The 21321-nt window shown below is 35.5% G+C and overlaps 5 non-coding genes across 5 annotated transcripts; all 5 read right to left on the reverse strand.

The window, feature by feature from the left end:
• Nucleotides 1-2444: 2444 nt before the first annotated feature.
• On the reverse strand, nucleotides 2445-2517 carry TRNAF-GAA (transfer RNA phenylalanine (anticodon GAA)). The gene has a single exon. It is a non-coding gene; the product is annotated as a tRNA-Phe (tRNA).
• Nucleotides 2518-4560: 2043 nt separating this feature from the next.
• Nucleotides 4561-4633, reverse strand: TRNAF-GAA (transfer RNA phenylalanine (anticodon GAA)). Its single transcript has one exon. It is a non-coding gene; the product is annotated as a tRNA-Phe (tRNA).
• An 867-nt stretch (nucleotides 4634-5500) lies between these two features.
• On the reverse strand, nucleotides 5501-5583 carry TRNAL-CAG (transfer RNA leucine (anticodon CAG)). The gene has a single exon. It is a non-coding gene; the product is annotated as a tRNA-Leu (tRNA).
• A 5120-nt stretch (nucleotides 5584-10703) lies between these two features.
• On the reverse strand, nucleotides 10704-10776 carry TRNAF-GAA (transfer RNA phenylalanine (anticodon GAA)). The gene has a single exon. It is a non-coding gene; the product is annotated as a tRNA-Phe (tRNA).
• A 1905-nt stretch (nucleotides 10777-12681) lies between these two features.
• On the reverse strand, nucleotides 12682-12754 carry TRNAF-GAA (transfer RNA phenylalanine (anticodon GAA)). Its single transcript has one exon. It is a non-coding gene; the product is annotated as a tRNA-Phe (tRNA).
• Between the last annotated feature and the right edge of the window lie 8567 nt (nucleotides 12755-21321).

A 21321-nucleotide genomic window follows, 5' to 3' on the forward strand; every position in this document is an offset into this window, starting at 1 on the left:
TATTTTTTAAGGACATTTGTCTCAGTAATGCCTCAGTGTTTCAAAGTCAAACAAGCTGACTATAATCATTCAGCTAGTGTCTGATAAGTGCTGTCTGTTTCAGCTATCAGGTTACCTTTTAATCCTCTTACAGCTAAGTCAATCTGAAATAAAACAAAATAGAGGAAAAATTACTAAAAAACATTCATGTGTTCAAAAGGAAAAAGTTACCGTTTCTCAAATTTTTAACATTTTGTTTTCTGTAGATAGTTAAGATTTTTAGGCCTTTAGATCATGATCAGTCCATGTGCTTTGTTTAATATCTCCTTAAAATGTAAACGGTGAAGAAAAAGCATTTTGCTGAAACCCGGGATCTTTAGATCTTCAGTCTAACGCTCTCCCAACTGAGCTATTTCTGCCATATCTATACATTTTCTGGGGGGTTTGACACTCTGCAAATGTCAAGTGTCACACCTGGAGGGATATATTATAATTTTTCATTTGACTGTTTTTTGAAGCATGATTTCTATTTGAAACGCCTTCCATTTTGCTGTACATATTTAATAACATTCATTAACTATTTGTGAATGAGTAGAAAAAGACAGCAATTTTGCCATTGAATTTTTACATTTTCAGTTTGTCTCCATGCACCAGTATAATTCTGACCCTGTGCTTCTAGAATAGGTCATGGTCGCACATAAAACACAATTTGCATGCATAATGTTACATCAAGTTTTATTTTTTATGAGCTGCAAACAATTGGAGCAAAAAAGAGACAAAAATTTAGAGAAAATATTTTATTGATTGTTAAAAGTGAGACCATTTGTCCCAAAATGTGCTGAAACATGTCAGAAGGACATGGGCATTTCACATTTTTTAAACTATGATTACCTACTTGTTAAGTTTTTGTTAATTAAGTATCGTTATGGTCTATTGATGTATGAGGTGAAAACTATGAAAGTAGACTTACCAGCAAATCCGTTTCTAGATATATTTCATGACAGCACTGTAGAAGGTTGATTCCCTACCCTAATAGGGACAGAGAACACAAAGAGGTGAAATAGTCCCTCCTCATTGACTGTCCAAAGGATTTTTCTAGTGCCAAAAGAACAACAGACATATGCACAAAAAATCTGTTTGATGTTCCTAGAGTTCTTTTTTGAGAGGACAAATTCAGATTCACTCCAAAGACTCTCAGGAAATTTTTCAAAACCACATTACTAAGTTTTGTTTGACCTCATCTAATCAATAAATGAAGATAAAGTTTCTTGAAATTAAATGTTGATGTCAGAAGTGGGATTTGAACCCACGCCTCCAGGGGAGACTGCGACCTGCGACTGCGACAAAATAGAGGAAAAATTACTAAAAAACATTCATGTGTTCAAAAGGAAAAAGTTACCGTTTCTCAAATTTTTAACAGAGACTGCCACCTGAACGCAGCGCCTTAGACCACTTGGCCATCCTGACTTCGATATGCAATTGGAACTTAACTCCTTCCATGCTAGTCAGCAGAAATGTTACCATTCCTTGTGATTAAAAACTTGTCACACCACCCCAAAAAAGTCAATAAATAACATTTTTTATATGCGTACTTTTCTTCGTCTGCATTAATTTTTAAACCTCCATTTATTTTGTTTGGATATTAGAAATGTTAGATTTCTCACAAATGTGGTGATGCACCACATTTCTTCAGAAACTACTGTTTGGCCACACAGCAGGGCTTTGAAAGGAAGAGCCCTATTTGGGTTTTGCAATGCAGATTTTGCAGGAATACCTTGCAGATGAAATTTGCAGAGTACCAAAACAGCAGAAAACCTCCCAAAGTGACCACATTTTAGAAATTATTTTGCACAATGAGTTAATCAACACCTGCAATTACTATTGTCAGCCTATAGGTGTTTTCACTCTGAACCATCCAGCATTGCAAGTATGCCAGTTTAGTGCCCAGCTTTTGCTTGCAGAGACAAGCAACCCATACATTTTTAAGTGGGCTCTACTCACTGGAGCAATGTCAAATATGTAGATGCTTTGTCTCACCATTAAAGTAGAAACCTCCTATATTTCAAATTAAAGATGACGGACCTGTGTGGAGCTTGTGTTTTTTGCCTTTTTGACTTTGTCCACAGCATATTTTTTAAGGACATTTGTCTCAGTAATGCCTCAGTGTTTCAAAGTCAAACAAGCTGACTATAATCATTCAGCTAGTGTCTGATAAGTGCTGTCTGTTTCAGCTATCAGGTTACCTTTTAATCCTCTTACAGCTAAGTCAATCTGAAATAAAACAAAATAGAGGAAAAATTACTAAAAAACATTCATGTGTTCAAAAGGAAAAAGTTACCGTTTCTCAAATTTTTAACATTTTGTTTTCTGTAGATAGTTAAAATATTTAGGCCTTTTGATCATGATCAGTCCATGTGCTTTGTTTAATATCTCCTTAAAATGTAAACGGTGAAGAAAAAGCATTTTGCCGAAACCCGGGATTGGACCAGGGACCTTTAGATCTTCAGTCTAACGCTCTCCCAACTGAGCTATTTCGGCCTTATCCATACATTTTCTGGGGGGTTTGACACTCTGCAAATGTCAAGTGTCACACCTGGAGGGATATATTATAATTTTTAATTTGACTGTTTTTTGAAGCATGATTTCTATTTGAAACGCCTTCCATTTTGCTGTACATATTTAATAACATTCATTAACTATTTGTGAATGAGTAGAAAAAGACAGCAATTTTGCCATTGAATTTTTACATTTTCAGTTTGTCTCCATGCACCAGTATAATTCTGACCCTGTGCTTCTAGAATAGGTCATGGTCGCACATAAAACACAATTTGCATGCATAATGTTACATCAAGTTTTATTTTTTATGAGATGCAAACAATTGGAGCAAAAAAGAGACAAAAATTTAGAGAAAATATTTTATTGATTGTTAAAAGTGAGACCATTTGTCCCAAAATGTGCTGAAACATGTCAGAAGGACATGGGCATTTCACATTTTTTAAACTATGATTACCTACTTGTTAAGTTTTTGTTTATTAAGTATCGTTATGGTCTATTGATGTATGAGGTGAAAACTATGAAAGTAGACTTACCAGCAAATCTGTTTCTAGATATATTTCATGACAGCACTGTAGAAGGTTGATTCCCTACCCTAATAGGGACAGAGAACACAAAGAGGTGAAATAGTCCCTCCTCATTGACTGTCCAAAGGATTTTTCTAGTGCCAAAAGAACAACAGACATATGCACAAAAAATCTGTTTGAAGTTCCTAGAGTTATTTTTTGAGAGGACAAATTCAGATTCACTCCAAAGACTCTCAGGAAATTTTTCAAAACCACATTACTAAGTTTTGTTTGACCTCATCTAATCAATAAATGAAGATAAAGTTTCTTGAAATTAAATGTTGATGTCAGAAGTGGGATTTGAACCCACGCCTCCAGGGGAGACTGCGACCTGCGACTGCGACAAAATAGAGGAAAAATTACTAAAAAACATTCATGTGTTCAAAAGGAAAAAGTTACCGTTTCTCAAATTTTTAACAGAGACTGCCACCTGAACGCAGCGCCTTAGACCGCTCGGCCATCCTGACTTCGATATCCAATTGGAACTTAACTCCTTCCATGCTAGTCAGCAGAAATGTTACCATCCCTTGTGATTAAAAACTTGTCACACCACCCCAAAAAAGTCAATAAATAACATTTTTTATATGCGTACTTTTCGTCTGCATTAATTTTTAAACCTCCATTTATTTTGTTTGGATATTAGAAATGTTAGATTTCTCACAAATGCGGTGATGCACCACATTTCTTCAGAAACTACTGTTTGGCCACACAGCAGGGCTTTGAAAGGAAGAGCCCTATTTGGGTTTTGCAATGCAGATTTTGCAGGAATACCTTGCAGATGAAATTTGCAGAGTACCAAAACAGCAGAAAACCTCCCAAAGTGACCACATTTTAGAAATTATTTTGCACAATGAGTTAATCAACACCTGCAATTACTATTGTCAGCCTATAGGTGTTTTCACTCTGAACCATCCAGCATTGCAAGTATGCCAGTTTAGTGCCCAGCTTTTGCTTGCAGAGACAAGCAACCCATACATTTTTAAGTGGGCTCTACTCACTGGAGCAATGTCAAATATGTAGATGCTTTGTCTCACCATTAAAGTAGAAACCTCCTATATTTCAAATTAAAGATGACGGACCTGTGTGGAGCTTGTGTTTTTTGCCTTTTTGACTTTGTCCACAGCATATTTTTTAAGGACATTTGTCTCAGTAATGCCTCAGTGTTTCAAAGTCAAACAAGCTGACTATAATCATTCAGCTAGTGTCTGATAAGTGCTGTCTGTTTCAGCTATCAGGTTACCTTTTAATCCTCTTACAGCTAAGTCAATCTGAAATAAAACAAAATAGAGGAAAAATTACTAAAAAACATTCATGTGTTCAAAAGGAAAAAGTTACCGTTTCTCAAATTTTTAACATTTTGTTTTCTGTAGATAGTTAAGATTTTTAGGCCTTTTGATCATGATCAGTCCATGTGCTTTGTTTAATATCTCCTTAAAATGTAAACGGTGAAGAAAAAGCATTTTGCCGAAACCCGGGATTGGACCAGGGACCTTTAGATCTTCAGTCTAACGCTCTCCCAACTGAGCTATTTCGGCCATATCTATACATTTTCTGGGGGGTTTGACACTCTGCAAATGTCAAGTGTCACACCTGGAGGGATATATTATAATTTTTCATTTGACTGTTTTTTGAAGCATGATTTCTATTTGAAACGCCTTCCATTTTGCTGTACATATTTAATAACATTCATTAACTATTTGTGAATGAGTAGAAAAAGACAGCAATTTTGCCATTGAATTTTTACATTTTCAGTTTGTCTCCATGCACCAGTATAATTCTGACCCTGTGCTTCTAGAATAGGTCATGGTCGCACATAAAACACAATTTGCATGCATAATGTTACATCAAGTTTTATTTTTTATGAGCTGCCAACAATTGGAGCAAAAAAGAGACAAAAATTTAGAGAAAATATTTTATTGATTGTTAAAAGTGAGACCATTTGTCCCAAAATGTGCTGAAACATGTCAGAAGGACATGGGCATTTCACATTTTTTAAACTATGATTACCTACTTGTTAAGTTTTTGTTAATTAAGTATCGTTATGGTCTATTGATGTATGAGGTGAAAACTATGAAAGTAGACTTACCAGCAAATCCGTTTCTAGATATATTTCATGACAGCACTGTAGAAGGTTGATTCCCTACCCTAATAGGGACAGAGAACACAAAGAGGTGAAATAGTCCCTCCTCATTGACTGTCCAAAGGATTTTTCTAGTGCCAAAAGAACAACAGACATATGCACAAAAAAACCTGTTTGATGTTCCTAGAGTTCTTTTTTGAGAGGACAAATTCAGATTCACTCCAAAGACTCTCAGGAAATTTTTCAAAACCACATTACTAAGTTTTGTTTGACCTCATCTAATCAATAAATGAAGATAAAGTTTCTTGAAATTAAATGTTGATGTCAGAAGTGGGATTTGAACCCACGCCTCCAGGGAAGACTGCGACCTGAACGCAGCGCCTTAGACCGCTCGGCCATCCTGACTTCGACATGCAATTGGAACTTAACTCCTTCCATGCTAGTCAGCAGAAATGTTACCATCCCTTGTGATTAAAAACTTGTCACACCACCCCAAAAAAGTCAATAAATAACATTTTTTATATGCGTACTTTTCGTCTGCATTAATTTTTAAACCTCCATTTATTTTGTTTGGATATTAGAAATGTTAGATTTCTCACAAATGCGGTGATGCACCACATTTCTTCAGAAACTACTGTTTGGCCACACAGCAGGGCTTTGAAAGGAAGAGCCCTATTTGGGTTTTGCAATGCAGATTTTGCAGGAATACCTTGCAGATGAAATTTGCAGAGTACCAAAACAGCAGAAAACCTCCCAAAGTGACCACATTTTAGAAATTATTTTGCACAATGAGTTAATCAACACCTGCAATTACTATTGTCAGCCTATAGGTGTTTTCACTCTGAACCATCCAGCATTGCAAGTATGCCAGTTTAGTGCCCAGCTTTTGCTTGCAGAGACAAGCAACCCATACATTTTTAAGTGGGCTCTACTCACTGGAGCAATGTCAAATATGTAGATGCTTTGTCTCACCATTAAAGTAGAAACCTCCTATATTTCAAATTAAAGATGACGGACCTGTGTGGAGCTTGTGTTTTTTGCCTTTTTGACTTTGTCCACAGCATATTTTTTAAGGACATTTGTCTCAGTAATGCCTCAGTGTTTCAAAGTCAAACAAGCTGACTATAATCATTCAGCTAGTGTCTGATAAGTGCTGTCTGTTTCAGCTATCAGGTTACCTTTTAATCCTCTTACAGCTAAGTCAATCTGAAATAAAACAAAAGAGAGGAAAAATTACTAAAAAACATTCATGTGTTCAAAAGGAAAAAGTTACCGTTTCTCAAATTTTTAACATTTTGTTTTCTGTAGATAGTTAAGATTTTTAGGCCTTTAGATCATGATCAGTCCATGTGCTTTGTTTAATATCTCCTTAAAATGTAAACGGTGAAGAAAAAGCATTTTGCCGAAACCTGGGATTGGACCAGGGACCTTTAGATCTTCTGTCTAACGCTCTCCCAAATGAGCTATTTCAGCCATATCTATACATTTTCTGGGGGGTTTGACACTCTGCAAATGTCAAGTGTCACACCTGGAGGGATATATTATAATTTTTCATTTGACTGTTTTTTGAAGCATGATTTCTATTTGAAACGCCTTCCATTTTGCTGTACATATTTAATAACATTCATTAACTATTTGTGAATGAGTAGAAAAAGACAGCAATTTTGCCATTGAATTTTTACATTTTCAGTTTGTCTCCATGCACAAGTATAATTCTGACCCTGTGCTTCTAGAATAGGTCATGGTTGCACATAAAACACAATTTGCATGCATAATGTTACATCAAGTTTTATTTTTTATGAGATGCAAACAATTGGAGCAAAAAAGAGACAAAAATTTAGAGAAAATATTTTATTGATTGTTAAAAGTGAGACCATTTGTCCCAAAATGTGCTGAAACATGTCAGAATGACATGGGCATTTCACATTTTTTAAACTATGATTACCTACTTGTTAAGTTTTTGTTTATTAAGTATCGTTATGGTCTATTGATGTATGAGGTGAAAACTATGAAAGTAGACTTACCAGCAAATCCGTTTCTAGATATATTTCATGACAGCACTGTAGAAGGTTGATTCCCTACCCTAATAGGGACAGAGAACACAAAGAGGTGAAATAGTCCCTCCTCATTGACTGTCCAAAGGATTTTTCTAGTGCCAAAAGAACAACAGACATATGCACAAAAAATCTGTTTGATGTTCCTAGAGTTCTTTTTTGAGAGGACAAATTCAGATTCACTCCAAAGACTCTCAGGAAATTTTTCAAAACCACATTACTAAGTTTTGTTTGACCTCATCTAATCAATAAATGAAGATAAAGTTTCTTGAAATTAAATGTTGATGTCAGAAGTGGGATTTGAACCCACGCCTCCAGGGGAGACTGCAACCTGCGACTGCGACAAAATAGAGGAAAAATTACTAAAAAACATTCATGTGTTCAAAAGGAAAAAGTTACCGTTTCTCAAATTTTTAACAGAGACTGCCACCTGAACGCAGCGCCTTAGACCACTTGGCCATCCTGACTTCGATATGCAATTGGAACTTAACTCCTTCCATGCTAGTCAGCAGAAATGTTACCATTCCTTGTGATTAAAAACTTGTCACACCACCCCAAAAAAGTCAATAAATAACATTTTTTATATGCGTACTTTTCGTCTGCATTAATTTTTAAACCTCCATTTATTTTGTTTGGATATTAGAAATGTTAGATTTCTCACAAATGCGGTGATGCACCACATTTCTTCAGAAACTACTGTTTGGCCACACAGCAGGGCTTTGAAAGGAAGAGCCCTATTTGGGTTTTGCAATGCAGATTTTGCAGGAATACCTTGCAGATGAAATTTGCAGAGTACCAAAACAGCAGAAAACCTCCCAAAGTGACCACATTTTAGAAATTATTTTGCACAATGAGTTAATCAACACCTGCAATTACTATTGCCAGCCTATAGGTGTTTTCACTCTGAACCATCCAGCATTGCAAGTATGCCAGTTTAGTGCCCAGCTTTTGCTTGCAGAGACAAGCAACCCATACATTTTTAAGTGGGCTCTACTCACTGGAGCAATGTCAAATATGTAGATGCTTTGTCTCACCATTAAAGTAGAAACCTCCTATATTTCAAATTAAAGATGACGGACCTGTGTGGAGCTTGTGTTTTTTGCCTTTTTGACTTTGTCCACAGCATATTTTTTAAGGACATTTGTCTCAGTAATGCCTCAGTGTTTCAAAGTCAAACAAGCTGACTATAATCATTCAGCTAGTGTCTGATAAGTGCTGTCTGTTTCAGCTATCAGGTTACCTTTTAATCCTCTTACAGCTAAGTCAATCTGAAATAAAACAAAATAGAGGAAAAATTACTAAAAAACATTCATGTGTTCAAAAGGAAAAAGTTACCGTTTCTCAAATTTTTAACATTTTGTTTTCTGTAGATAGTTAAGATTTTTAGGCCTTTTGATCATGATCAGTCCATGTGCTTTGTTTAATATCTCCTTAAAATGTAAACGGTGAAGAAAAAGCATTTTGCCGAAACCCCGGGATTGGACCAGGGACCTTTAGATCTTCTGTCTAACGCTCTCCCAAATGAGCTATTTCGGCCATATCTATACATTTTCTGGGGGGTTTGACACTCTGCAAATGTCAAGTGTCACACCTGGAGGGATATATTATAATTTTTCATTTGACTGTTTTTTGAAGCATGATTTCTATTTGAAACGCCTTCCATTTTGCTGTACATATTTAATAACATTCATTAACTATTTGTGAATGAGTAGAAAAAGACAGCAATTTTGCCATTGAATTTTTACATTTTCAGTTTGTCTCCATGCACAAGTATAATTCTGACCCTGTGCTTCTAGAATAGGTCATGGTTGCACATAAAACACAATTTGCATGCATAATGTTACATCAAGTTTTATTTTTTATGAGATGCAAACAATTGGAGCAAAAAAGAGACAAAAATTTAGAGAAAATATTTTATTGATTGTTAAAAGTGAGACCATTTGTCCCAAAATGTGCTGAAACATGTCAGAATGACATGGGCATTTCACATTTTTTAAACTATGATTACCTACTTGTTAAGTTTTTGTTTATTAAGTATCGTTATGGTCTATTGATGTATGAGGTGAAAACTATGAAAGTAGACTTACCAGCAAATCCGTTTCTAGATATATTTCATGACAGCACTGTAGAAGGTTGATTCCCTACCCTAATAGGGACAGAGAACACAAAGAGGAGAAATAGTCCCTCCTCATTGACTGTCCAAAGGATTTTTCTAGTGCCAAAAGAACAACAGACATATGCACAAAAAATCTGTTTGATGTTCTTTTTTGAGAGGACAAATTCAGATTCACTCCAAAGACTCTCAGGAAATTTTTCAAAACCACATTACTAAGTTTTGTTTGACCTCATCTAATCAATAAACGAAGATAAAGTATCTTGAAATTAAATGTTGATGTCAGAAGTGGGATTTGAACCCACGCCTCCAGGGGAGACTGCGACCTGAACGCAGCGCCTTAGACCGCTCGGCCTTCCTACCTTAGATATGCAATTGGAACTTAACTCCTTCCATGCTAGTCAGCAGAAATGTTACCATTCCTTGTGATTAAAAACTTGTCACACCACCCCAAAAAAGTCAATAAATAACATTTTTTATATGCGTACTTTTCGTCTGCATTAATTTTTAAACCTCCATTTATTTTGTTTGGATATTAGAAATGTTAGATTTCTCACAAATGCGGTGATGCACCACATTTCTTCAGAAACTACTGTTTGGCCACACAGCAGGGCTTTGAAAGGAAGAGCCCTATTTGGGTTTTGCAATGCAGATTTTGCAGGAATACCTTGCAGATGAAATTTGCAGAGTACCAAAACAGCAGAAAACCTCCCAAAGTGATCACATTTTAGAAATTATTTTGCACAATGAGTTAATCAACACCTGCAATTACTATTGTCAGCCTATAGGTGTTTTCACTCTGAACCATCCAGCATTGCAAGTATGCCAGTTTAGTGCCCAGCTTTTGCTTGCAGAGACAAGCAACCCATACATTTTTAAGTGGGCTCTACTCACTGGAGCAATGTCAAATATGTAGATGCTTTGTCTCACCATTAAAGTAGAAACCTCCTATATTTCAAATTAAAGATGACGGACCTGTGTGGAGCTTGTGTTTTTTGCCTTTTTGACTTTGTCCACAGCATATTTTTTAAGGACATTTGTCTCAGTAATGCCTCAGTGTTTCAAAGTCAAACAAGCTGACTATAATCATTCAGCTAGTGTCTGATAAGTGCTGTCTGTTTCAGCTATCAGGTTACCTTTTAATCCTCTTACAGCTAAGTCAATCTGAAATAAAACAAAATAGAGGAAAAATTACTAAAAAATATTCATGTGTTCAAAAGGAAACAGTTACCGTTTCTCAAATGTTTAACATTTTGTTTTCTGTAGATAGTTAAGATTTTTAGGCCTTTTGATCATGATCTGTCCATGTGCTTTGTTTAATATCTCCTTAAAATGTAAACGGTGAAGAAAAAGCATTTTGCCGAAACCCGGGATTGGACCAGGGACCTTTAGATCTTCAGTCTAACGCTCTCCCAACTGAGCTATTTCGGCCATATCTATACATTTTCTGGGGGGTTTGACACTCTGCAAATGTCAAGTGTCACACCTGGAGGGATATGTTATAATTTTTCATTTGACTGTTTTTTGAAGCATGATTTCTATTTGAAACGCCTTCCATTTTGCTGTACATATTTAATAACATTCATTAACTATTTGTGAATGAGTAGAAAAAGACAGCAATTTTGCCATTGAATTTTTACATTTTCAGTTTGTCTCCATGCACCAGTATAATTCTGACCCTGTGCTTCTAGAATAGGTCATGGTCGCACATAAAACACAATTTGCATGCATAATGTTACATCAAGTTTTATTTTTTATGAGATGCAAACAATTGGAGCAAAAAGGAGACAAAAATTTAGAGAAAATATTTTATTGATTGTTAATGTTAAAAGTGAGACCATTTGTCCCAAAATGTGCTGAAACATGTCAGAAGGACATGGGCATTTCACATTTTTTAAACTCTGATTACCTACTTGTTAAGTTTTTGTTTATTAAGTATCGTTATGGTCTATTGATGTATGAGGTGAAAACTATGAAAGTAGACTTACCAGCAAATCCGTTTCTAGATATATTTCATGACAGCACTTCAGAAGGTTGATTCCCTACCCTAATAGGGACAGAGAACACAAAGAGGTGAAATAGTCCCTCCTCAATGACTGTCCAAAGGATTTTTCTAGTGCCAAAAGAACAACAGACATATGCACAAAAAATCTGTTTGATGTTCCTAGAGTTCTTTTTTGAGAGGACAAATTCAGATTCACTCCAAAGACTCTCAGGAAATTTTTCAAAACCACATTACTAAGTTTTGTTTGACCTCATCTAATCAATAAATGAAGATAAAGTTTCTTGAAATTAAATGTTGATGTCAGAAGTGGGATTTAGACCGCTCGGCCATCCTGACTTTGATATGCAATTGGAACTTAACTCCTTCCATGCTAGTCAGCAGAAATGTTACCATTCCTTGTGATTAAAAACTTGTCACACCACCCCAAAAAAGTCAATAAATAACATTTTTTATATGCGTACTTTTCGTCTGCATTAATTTTTAAACCTCCATTTATTTTGTTTGGATATTAGAAATGTTAGATTTCTCACAAATGCGGTGATGCACCACATTTCTTCAGAAACTACTGTTTGGCCACACAGCAGGGCTTTGAAAGGAAGAGCCCTATTTGGGTTTTGCAATGCAGATTTTGCAGGAATACCTTGCAGATGAAATTTGCAGAGTACCAAAACAGCAGAAAACCTCCCAAAGTGACCACATTTTAGAAATTATTTTGCACAATGAGTTAATCAACACCTGCAATTACTATTGTCAGCCTATAGGTGTTTTCACTCTGAACCATCCAGCATTGCAAGTATGCCAGTTTAGTGCCCAGCTTTTGCTTGCAGAGACAAGCAACCCATACATTTTTAAGTGGGCTCTACTCACTGGAGCAATGTCAAATATGTAGATGCTTTGTCTCACCATTAAAGTAGAAACCTCCTATATTTCAAATTAAAGATGACGGACCTGTGTGGAGCTTGTGTTTTTTGCCTTTTTGACTTTGTCCACAGCATATTTTTTAAGGACATTTGTCTCAGTAATGCCTCAGTGTTTCATAGTCAAACAAGCTGACTATAATCATTCAGCTAGTGTCTGATAAGTGCTGTCTGTTTCAGCTATCAGGTTACCTTTTAATCCTCTTACAGCTAAGTCAATCTGAAATAAAACAAAATAGAGGAAAAATTATTAAAAAATATTCATGTGTTCAAAAGGAAACAGTTACCGTTTCTCAAATGTTTAACATTTTGTTTTCTGTAGATAGTTAAGATTTTTAGGCCTTTTGATCATGATCTGTCCATGTGCTTTGTTTAATATCTCCTTAAAATGTAAACGGTGAAGAAAAAGCATTTTGCCGAAACCCGGGATTGGACCAGGGACCTTTAGATCTTCAGTCTAACGCTCTCCCAACTGAGCTATTTCGGCCATATCTATACATTTTCTGGGGGGTTTGACACTCTGCAAATGTCAAGTGTCACACCTGGAGGGATATGTTATAATTTTTCATTTGACTGTTTTTTGAAGCATGATTTCTATTTGAAACGCCTTCCATTTTGCTGTACATATTTAATAACATTCATTAACTATTTGTGAATGAGTAGAAAAAGACAGCAATTTTGCCATTGAATTTTTACATTTTCAGTTTGTCTCCATGCACCAGTATAATTCTGACCCTGTGCTTCTAGAATAGGTCATGGTCGCACATAAAACACAATTTGCATGCATAATGTTACATCAAGTTTTATTTTTTATGAGATGCAAACAATTGGAGCAAAAAGGAGACAAAAATTTAGAGAAAATATTTTATTGATTGTTAATGTTAAAAGTGAGACCATTTGTCCCAAAATGTGCTGAAACATGTCAGAAGGACATGGGCATTTCACATTTTTTAAACTATGATTACCTACTTGTTAAGTTTTTGTTTATTAAGTATCGTTATGGTCTATTGATGTATGAGGTGAAAACTATGAAAGTAGACTTACCAGCAAATCTGTTTCTAGATATATTTCATGACAGCACTGTAGAAGGTTGATTCCCTACCCTAATAGGGACAGAGAACACAAAGAGGTGAAATAGTCCCTCCTCAATGACTGTCCAAAGGATTTTTCTAGTGCCAAAAGAACAACAGACATATGCACAAAAAATCTGTTTGATGTTCCTAGAGTTCTTTTTTGAGAGGACAAATTCAGATTCACTCCAAAGACTCTCAGGAAATTTTTCAAAACCACATTACTAAGTTTTGTTTGACCTCATCTAATCAATAAATGAAGATAAAGTTTCTTGAAATTAAATGTTGATGTCAGAAGTGGGATTTAGACCGCTCGGCCATCCTGACTTTGATATGCAATTGGAACTTAACTCCTTCCATGCTAGTCAGCAGAAATGTTACCATTCCTTGTGATTAAAAACTTGTCACACCACCCCAAAAAAGTCAATAAATAACATTTTTTATATGCGTACTTTTCGTCTGCATTAATTTTTAAACCTCCATTTATTTTGTTTGGATATTAGAAATGTTAGATTTCTCACAAATGCGGTGATGCACCACATTTCTTCAGAAACTACTGTTTGGCCACACAGCAGGGCTTTGAAAGGAAGAGCCCTATTTGGGTTTTGCAATGCAGATTTTGCAGGAATACCTTGCAGATGAAATTTGCAGAGTACCAAAACAGCAGAAAACCTCCCAAAGTGACCACATTTTAGAAATTATTTTGCACAATGAGTTAATCAACACCTGCAATTACTATTGTCAGCCTATAGGTGTTTTCACTCTGAACCATCCAGCATTGCAAGTATGCCAGTTTAGTGCCCAGCTTTTGCTTGCAGAGACAAGCAACCCATACATTTTTAAGTGGGCTCTACTCACTGGAGCAATGTCAAATATGTAGATGCTTTGTCTCACCATTAAAGTAGAAACCTCCTATATTTCAAATTAAAGATGACGGACCTGTGTGGAGCTTGTGTTTTTTGCCTTTTTGACTTTGTCCACAGCATATTTTTTAAGGACATTTGTCTCAGTAATGCCTCAGTGTTTCATAGTCAAACAAGCTGACTATAATCATTCAGCTAGTGTCTGATAAGTGCTGTCTGTTTCAGCTATCAGGTTACCTTTTAATCCTCTTACAGCTAAGTCAATCTGAAATAAAACAAAATAGAGGAAAAATTACTAAAAAATATTCATGTGTTCAAAAGGAAACAGTTACCGTTTCTCAAATGTTTAACATTTTGTTTTCTGTAGATAGTTAAGATTTTTAGGCCTTTTGATCATGATCTGCCCATGTGCTTTGTTTAATATCTCCTTAAAATGTAAACGGTGAAGAAAAAGCATTTTGCCGAAACCCGGGATTGGACCAGGGACCTTTAGATCTTCAGTCTAACGCTCTCCCAACTGAGCTATTTCAGCCATATCTATACATTTTCTGGGGGGTTTGACACTCTGCAAATGTCAAGTGTCACACCTGGAGGGATATGTTATAATTTTTCATTTGACTGTTTTTTGAAGCATGATTTCTATTTGAAACGCCTTCCATTTTGCTGTACATATTTAATAACATTCATTAACTATTTGTGAATGAGTAGAAAAAGACAGCAATTTTGCCATTGAATTTTTACATTTTCAGTTTGTCTCCATGCACCAGTATAATTCTGACCCTGTGCTTCTAGAATAGGTCATGGTCGCACATAAAACACAATTTGCATGCATAATGTTACATCAAGTTTTATTTTTTATGAGATGCAAACAATTGGAGCAAAAAGGAGACAAAAATTTAGAGAAAATATTTTATTGATTGTTAATGTTAAAAGTGAGACCATTTGTCCCAAAATGTGCTGAAACATGTCAGAAGGACATGGGCATTTCACATTTTTTAAACTATGATTACCTACTTGTTAAGTTTTTGTTTATTAAGTATCGTTATGGTCTATTGATGTATGAGGTGAAAACTTTGAAAGTAGACTTACCAGCAAATCCGTTTCTAGATATATTTCATGACAGCACTGTAGAAGGTTGATTCCCTACCCTAATAGGGACAGAGAACACAAAGAGGTGAAATAGTCCCTCCTCATTGACTGTCCAAAGGATTTTTCTAGTGCCAAAAGAACAACAGACATATGCACAAAAAATATGTTTGATGTTCTTTTTTGAGAGGACAAATTCAGATTCACTCCAAAGACTCTCAGGAAATTTTTCAAAACCACATTACTAAGTTTTGTTTGACCTCATCTCATCAATAAATGAAGATAAAGTTTCTTGAAATTAAATGTTGATGTCAGAAGTGGGATTTGAACCCACGCCTCCAGGGGAGACTGCAAACTGAACGCAGCGCCTTAGACTGCTCGGCCATCCTGACTTTAATGTGCAATAGGAACTTAACTCCTTCCATGCTAGACAGCAGAAATGTTACCATTCCTTGTGATTAAAAACTTGTCACACCACCCCAAAAAAGTCAATAAATAACATTTTTTATATGCGTACTTTTCTTCGTCTGCATTAATTTTTAAACCTCCATTTATTTTGTTTGGATATTAGAAATGTTAGATTTCTCACAAATGCGGTGATGCACCACATTTCTTCAGAAACTACTGTTTGGCCACACAGCAGGGCTTTGAAAGGAAGAGCCCTATTTGGGTTTTGCAATGCAGATTTTGCAGGAATACCTTGCAGATGAAATTTGCAGAGTACCAAAACAGCAGAAAACCTCCCAAAGTGATCACATTTTAGAAATTATTTTGCACAATGAGATAATCAACACCTGCAATTACTATTGTCAGCCTATAGGTGTTTTCACTCTGAACCATCCAGCATTGCAAGTATGCCAGTTTAGTGTCCAGCTTTTGCTTCCAGAGACAAGCAACCCATACATTTTTAAGTGGGCTCTACTCACTGGAGCAATGTCAAATATGTACATGCTTTGTCTCACCATTAAAGTAGAAACCTCCTATATTTCAAATTAAAGATGACGGATCTGTGTGGAGCTTGTGTTTTTTGCCTTTTTGACTTTGTCCACAGCATATTTTTTAAGGACATTTGTCTCAGTAATGCCTCAGTGTTTCAAAGTCAAACAAGCTGACTATAATCATTCAGCTAGTGTCTGATAAGTGCTGTCTGTTTCAGCTATCAGGTTACCTTTTAATCCTCTTACAGCTAAGTCAATCTGAAATAAAACAAAATAGAGGAAAAATTACTAAAAAACATTCATGTGTTCAAAAGGAAAAAGTTACCGTTTCTCAAATTTTTAACATTTTGTTTTCTGTAGATAGTTAAGATTTTTAGGCCTTTTGATCATGATCAGTCCATGTGCTTTGTTTAATATCTCCTTAAAATGTAAACGGTGAAGAAAAAGCATTTTGCCGAAACCCGGGACCTTTAGATCTTCAGTCTAACGCTCTCCCAACTGAGCTATTTCAGCCATATCTATACATTGTCTGGGGGGTTTGACACTCTGCAAATGTCAAGTGTCACACCTGGAGGGATATATTATAATTTTTCATTTGACTGTTTTTTGAAGCATGATTTCTATTTGAAACGCCTTCCATTTTGCTGTACATATTTAATAACATTCATTAACTATTTGTGATTGAGTAGAAAAAGACAGCAATTTTGCTATTGAATTTTTACATTTTCAGTTTGTCTCCATGCACCAGTATAATTCTGACCCTGTGCTTCTAGAATAGGTCATGGTCGCACATAAAACACAATTTGCATGCATAATGTTACATCAAGTTTTATTTTTTATGAGATGCAAACAATTGGAGCAAAAAAGAGACAAAAATTTAGAGAAAATATTTTATTGATTGTTAATGTTAAAAGTGAGACCATTTGTCCCAAAATGTGCTGAAACATGTCAGAAGGACATGGGCATTTCACATTTTTTAAACTATGATTACCTACTTGTTAAGTTTTTGTTTATTAAGTATCGTTATGGTCTATTGATGTATGATGTGAAAACTATGAAAGTAGACTTACCAGCAAATCCGTTTCTAGATATATTTCATGACAGCACTGTAGAAGGTTGATTCCCTAACCTAATAGGGACAGAGAACACAAAGAGGTAAAATAGTCCCTCCTCATTGACTGTCCAAAGGATTTTTCTAGTGCCAAAAGAACAACAGACATATGCACAAAAAATCTGTTTGATGTTCCTAGAGTTCTTTTTTGAGAGGACAAATTCAGATTCACTCCAAAGACTCTCAGGAAATTTTTCAAAACCACATTACTAAGTTTTGTTTGACCTCATCTAATCAATAAATGAAGATAAAGTTTCTTGAAATTAAATGTTGATGTCAGAAGTGGGATTTAGACCGCTCGGCCATCCTGACTTTGATATGCAATTGGAACTTAACTCCTTCCATGCTAGTCAGCAGAAATGTTACCATTCCTTGTGATTAAAAACTTGTCACACCACCCCAAAAAAGTCAATAAATAACATTTTTTATATGCGTACTTTTCGTCTGCATTAATTTTTAAACCTCCATTTATTTTGTTTGGATATTAGAAATGTTAGATTTCTCACAAATGCGGTGATGCACCACATTTCTTCAGAAACTACTGTTTGGCCACACAGCAGGGCTTTGAAAGGAAGAGCCCTATTTGGGTTTTGCAATGCAGATTTTGCAGGAATACCTTGCAGATGAAATTTGCAGAGTACCAAAACAGCAGAAAACCTCCCAAAGTGACCACATTTTAGAAATTATTTTGCACAATGAGTTAATCAACACCTGCAATTACTATTGTCAGCCTATAGGTGTTTTCACTCTGAACCATCCAGCATTGCAAGTATGCCAGTTTAGTGTCCAGCTTTTGCTTCCAGAGACAAGCAACCCATACATTTTTAAGTGGGCTCTACTCACTGGAGCAATGTCAAATATGTAGATGCTTTGTCTCACCATTAAAGTAGAAACCTCCTATATTTCAAATTAAAGATGACGGACCTGTGTGGAGCTTGTGTTTTTTGCCTTTTTGACTTTGTCCACAGCATATTTTTTAAGGACATTTGTCTCAGTAATGCCTCAGTGTTTCAAAGTCAAACAAGCTGACTATAATCATTCAGCTAGTGTCTGATAAGTGCTGTCTGTTTCAGCTATCAGGTTACCTTTTAATCCTCTTACAGCTAAGTCAATCTGAAATAAAACAAAATAGAGGAAAAATTACTAAAAAACATTCATGTGTTCAAAAGGAAAAAGTTACCGTTTCTCAAATTTTTAACATTTTGTTTTCTGTAGATAGTTAAGATTTTTAGGCCTTTTGATCATGATCAGTCCATGTGCTTTGTTTAATATCTCCTTAAAATGTAAACGGTGAAGAAAAAGCATTTTGCCGAAACCCGGGACCTTTAGATCTTCAGTCTAACGCTCTCCCAACTGAGCTATTTCAGCCATATCTATACATTGTCTGGGGGGTTTGACACTCTGCAAATGTCAAGTGTCACACCTGGAGGGATATATTATAATTTTTCATTTGACTGTTTTTTGAAGCATGATTTCTATTTGAAACGCCTTCCATTTTGCTGTACATATTTAATAACATTCATTAACTATTTGTGAATGAGTAGAAAAAGACAGCAATTTTGCCATTGAATTTTTACATTTTCAGTTTGTCTCCATGCACCAGTATAATTCTGACCCTGTGCTTCTAGAATAGGTCATGGTCGCACATAAAACACAATTTGCATGCATAATGTTACATCAAGTTTTATTTTTTATGAGATGCAAACAATTGGAGCAAAAAAGAGACAAAAATTTAGAGAAAATATTTTATTGATTGTTAATGTTAAAAGTGAGACCATTTGTCCCAAAATGTGCTGAAACATGTCAGAAGGACATGGGCATTTCACATTTTTTAAACTATGATTACCTACTTGTTAAGTTTTTGTTTATTAAGTATCGTTATGGTCTATTGATGTATGATGTGAAAACTATGAAAGTAGACTTACCAGCAAATCCGTTTCTAGATATATTTCATGACAGCACTGTAGAAGGTTGAATCCCTAACCTAATAGGGACAGAGAACACAAAGAGGTAAAATAGTCCCTCCTCATTGACTGTCCAAAGGATTTTTCTAGTGCCAAAAGAACAACAGACATATGCACAAAAAATCTGTTTGAGGTTCCTAGAGTTCTTTTTTGAGAGGACAAATTCAGATTCACTCCAAAGACTCTCAGGAAATTTTTCAAAACCACATTACTAAGTTTTGTTTGACCTCATCTAATCAATAAATGAAGATAAAGTTTCTTGAAATTAAATGTTGATGTCAGAAGTGGGATTTGAACCCACTCCTCCAGGGGAGACACGCAGCGCCTTAGACCGCTCGGCCATCCTGACTTCGATATGCAATTGGAACTTAACTCCTTCCATGCTAGTCAGCAGAAATGTTATCATTTCTTGTGATTAAAAACTTGTCACACCACCCTAAAAAAGTTAATAAACAACATTTTTTATATGCGTACTTTTCGTCTGCATTAATTTTTAAACCTCCATTTATTTTGTTTTGATATTAGAAATGTTAGATTTCTCACAAATGCGGTGATGCACCACATTTCTTCAGAAACTACTGTTTGGCCACACAGCAGGGCTTTGAAAGGAAGAGCCCTATTTGGGTTTTGCAATGCAGATTTTGCAGGAATACCTTGCAGATGAAATTTGCAGAGTACCAAAACAGCAGAAAACCTCCCAAAGTGACCACATTTTAGAAATTATTTTGCACAATGAGTTAATCAACACCTGCAATTACTATTGTCAGCCTATAGGTGTTTTCACTCTGAACCATCCAGCATTGCAAGTATGCCAGTTTAGTGCCCAGCTTTTGCTTGCAGAGACAAGCAACCCATACAGTTTTAAGTGGGCTCTACTCACTGGAGCAATGTCAAATATGTAGATGCTTTGTCTCACCATTAAAGTAGAAACCTCCTATATTTCAAATTAAAGATGACGGTCCTGCGTGGAGCTTGTGTTTTTTGCCTTTTTGACTTTGTCCACAGCATATTTTTTTAAGGACATTTGTCTCAGTAATGCCTCAGTGTTTCAAAGTCAAACAAGCTGACTATAATCATTCAGCTAGTGTCTGATAAGTGCTGTCTGTTTCAGCTATCAGGTTACCTTTTAATCCTCTTACAGCTAAGTCAATCTGAAATAAAACAAAATAGAGGAAAAATTACTAAAAAACATTCATGTGTTCAAAAGGAAAAAGTTACCGTTTCTCAAATTTTTAACATTTTGTTTTCTGTAGATAGTTAAGATTTTTAGGCCTTTTGATCATGATCAGTCCATGTGCTTTGTTTAATATCTCCTTAAAATGTAAACGGTGAAGAAAAAGCATTTTGCCGAAACCCGGGACCTTTAGATCTTCAGTCTAACGCTCTCACAACTGAGCTATTTCGGCCATATCTATACATTTTCTGGTGGGTTTGACACTCTGCAAATGTCAAGTGTCACACGTGGAGGGATATATTATAATTTTTCATTTGACTGTTTTTTGAAGCATGATTTCTATTTGAAACGCCTTCCATTTTGCTGCACATATTTAATAACATTCATTAACTATTTGTGAATGAGTAGAAAAAGACAGCAATTTTGCCATTGAATTTTTACATTTTCAGTTTGTCTCCATGCACCAGTATAATTCTGACCCCGTGCTTCTAGAATAGGTCATGGTCGCACATAAAACACAATTTGCATGCATAATGTTACATCAAGTTTTATTTTTTATGAGATGCAAACAATTGGAGCAAAAAAGAGACAAAAATTTAGAGAAAATATTTTATTGATTGTTAATGTTAAAAGTGAGACGATTTGTCCCAAAATGTGCTGAAACATGTCAGAATGACATGGGCATTTCACATTTTTTAAACTATGATTAGCTACTTGTTACGTTTTTGTTTATTAAGTATCGTTATGGTCTATTGATGTATGAGGTGAAAACTATGAAAGTAGACTTACCAGCAAATCCGTTTCTAGATATATTTCATGACAGCACTGTAGAAGGTTGATTCCCTACC

This window comes from Dendrobates tinctorius, unplaced genomic scaffold (assembly GCF_039654945.1).
Source record: "Dendrobates tinctorius isolate UK_male_01 unplaced genomic scaffold, ASM3965494v1 ptg000184l, whole genome shotgun sequence".
NCBI lineage: Eukaryota > Metazoa > Chordata > Amphibia > Anura > Dendrobatidae > Dendrobates > Dendrobates tinctorius.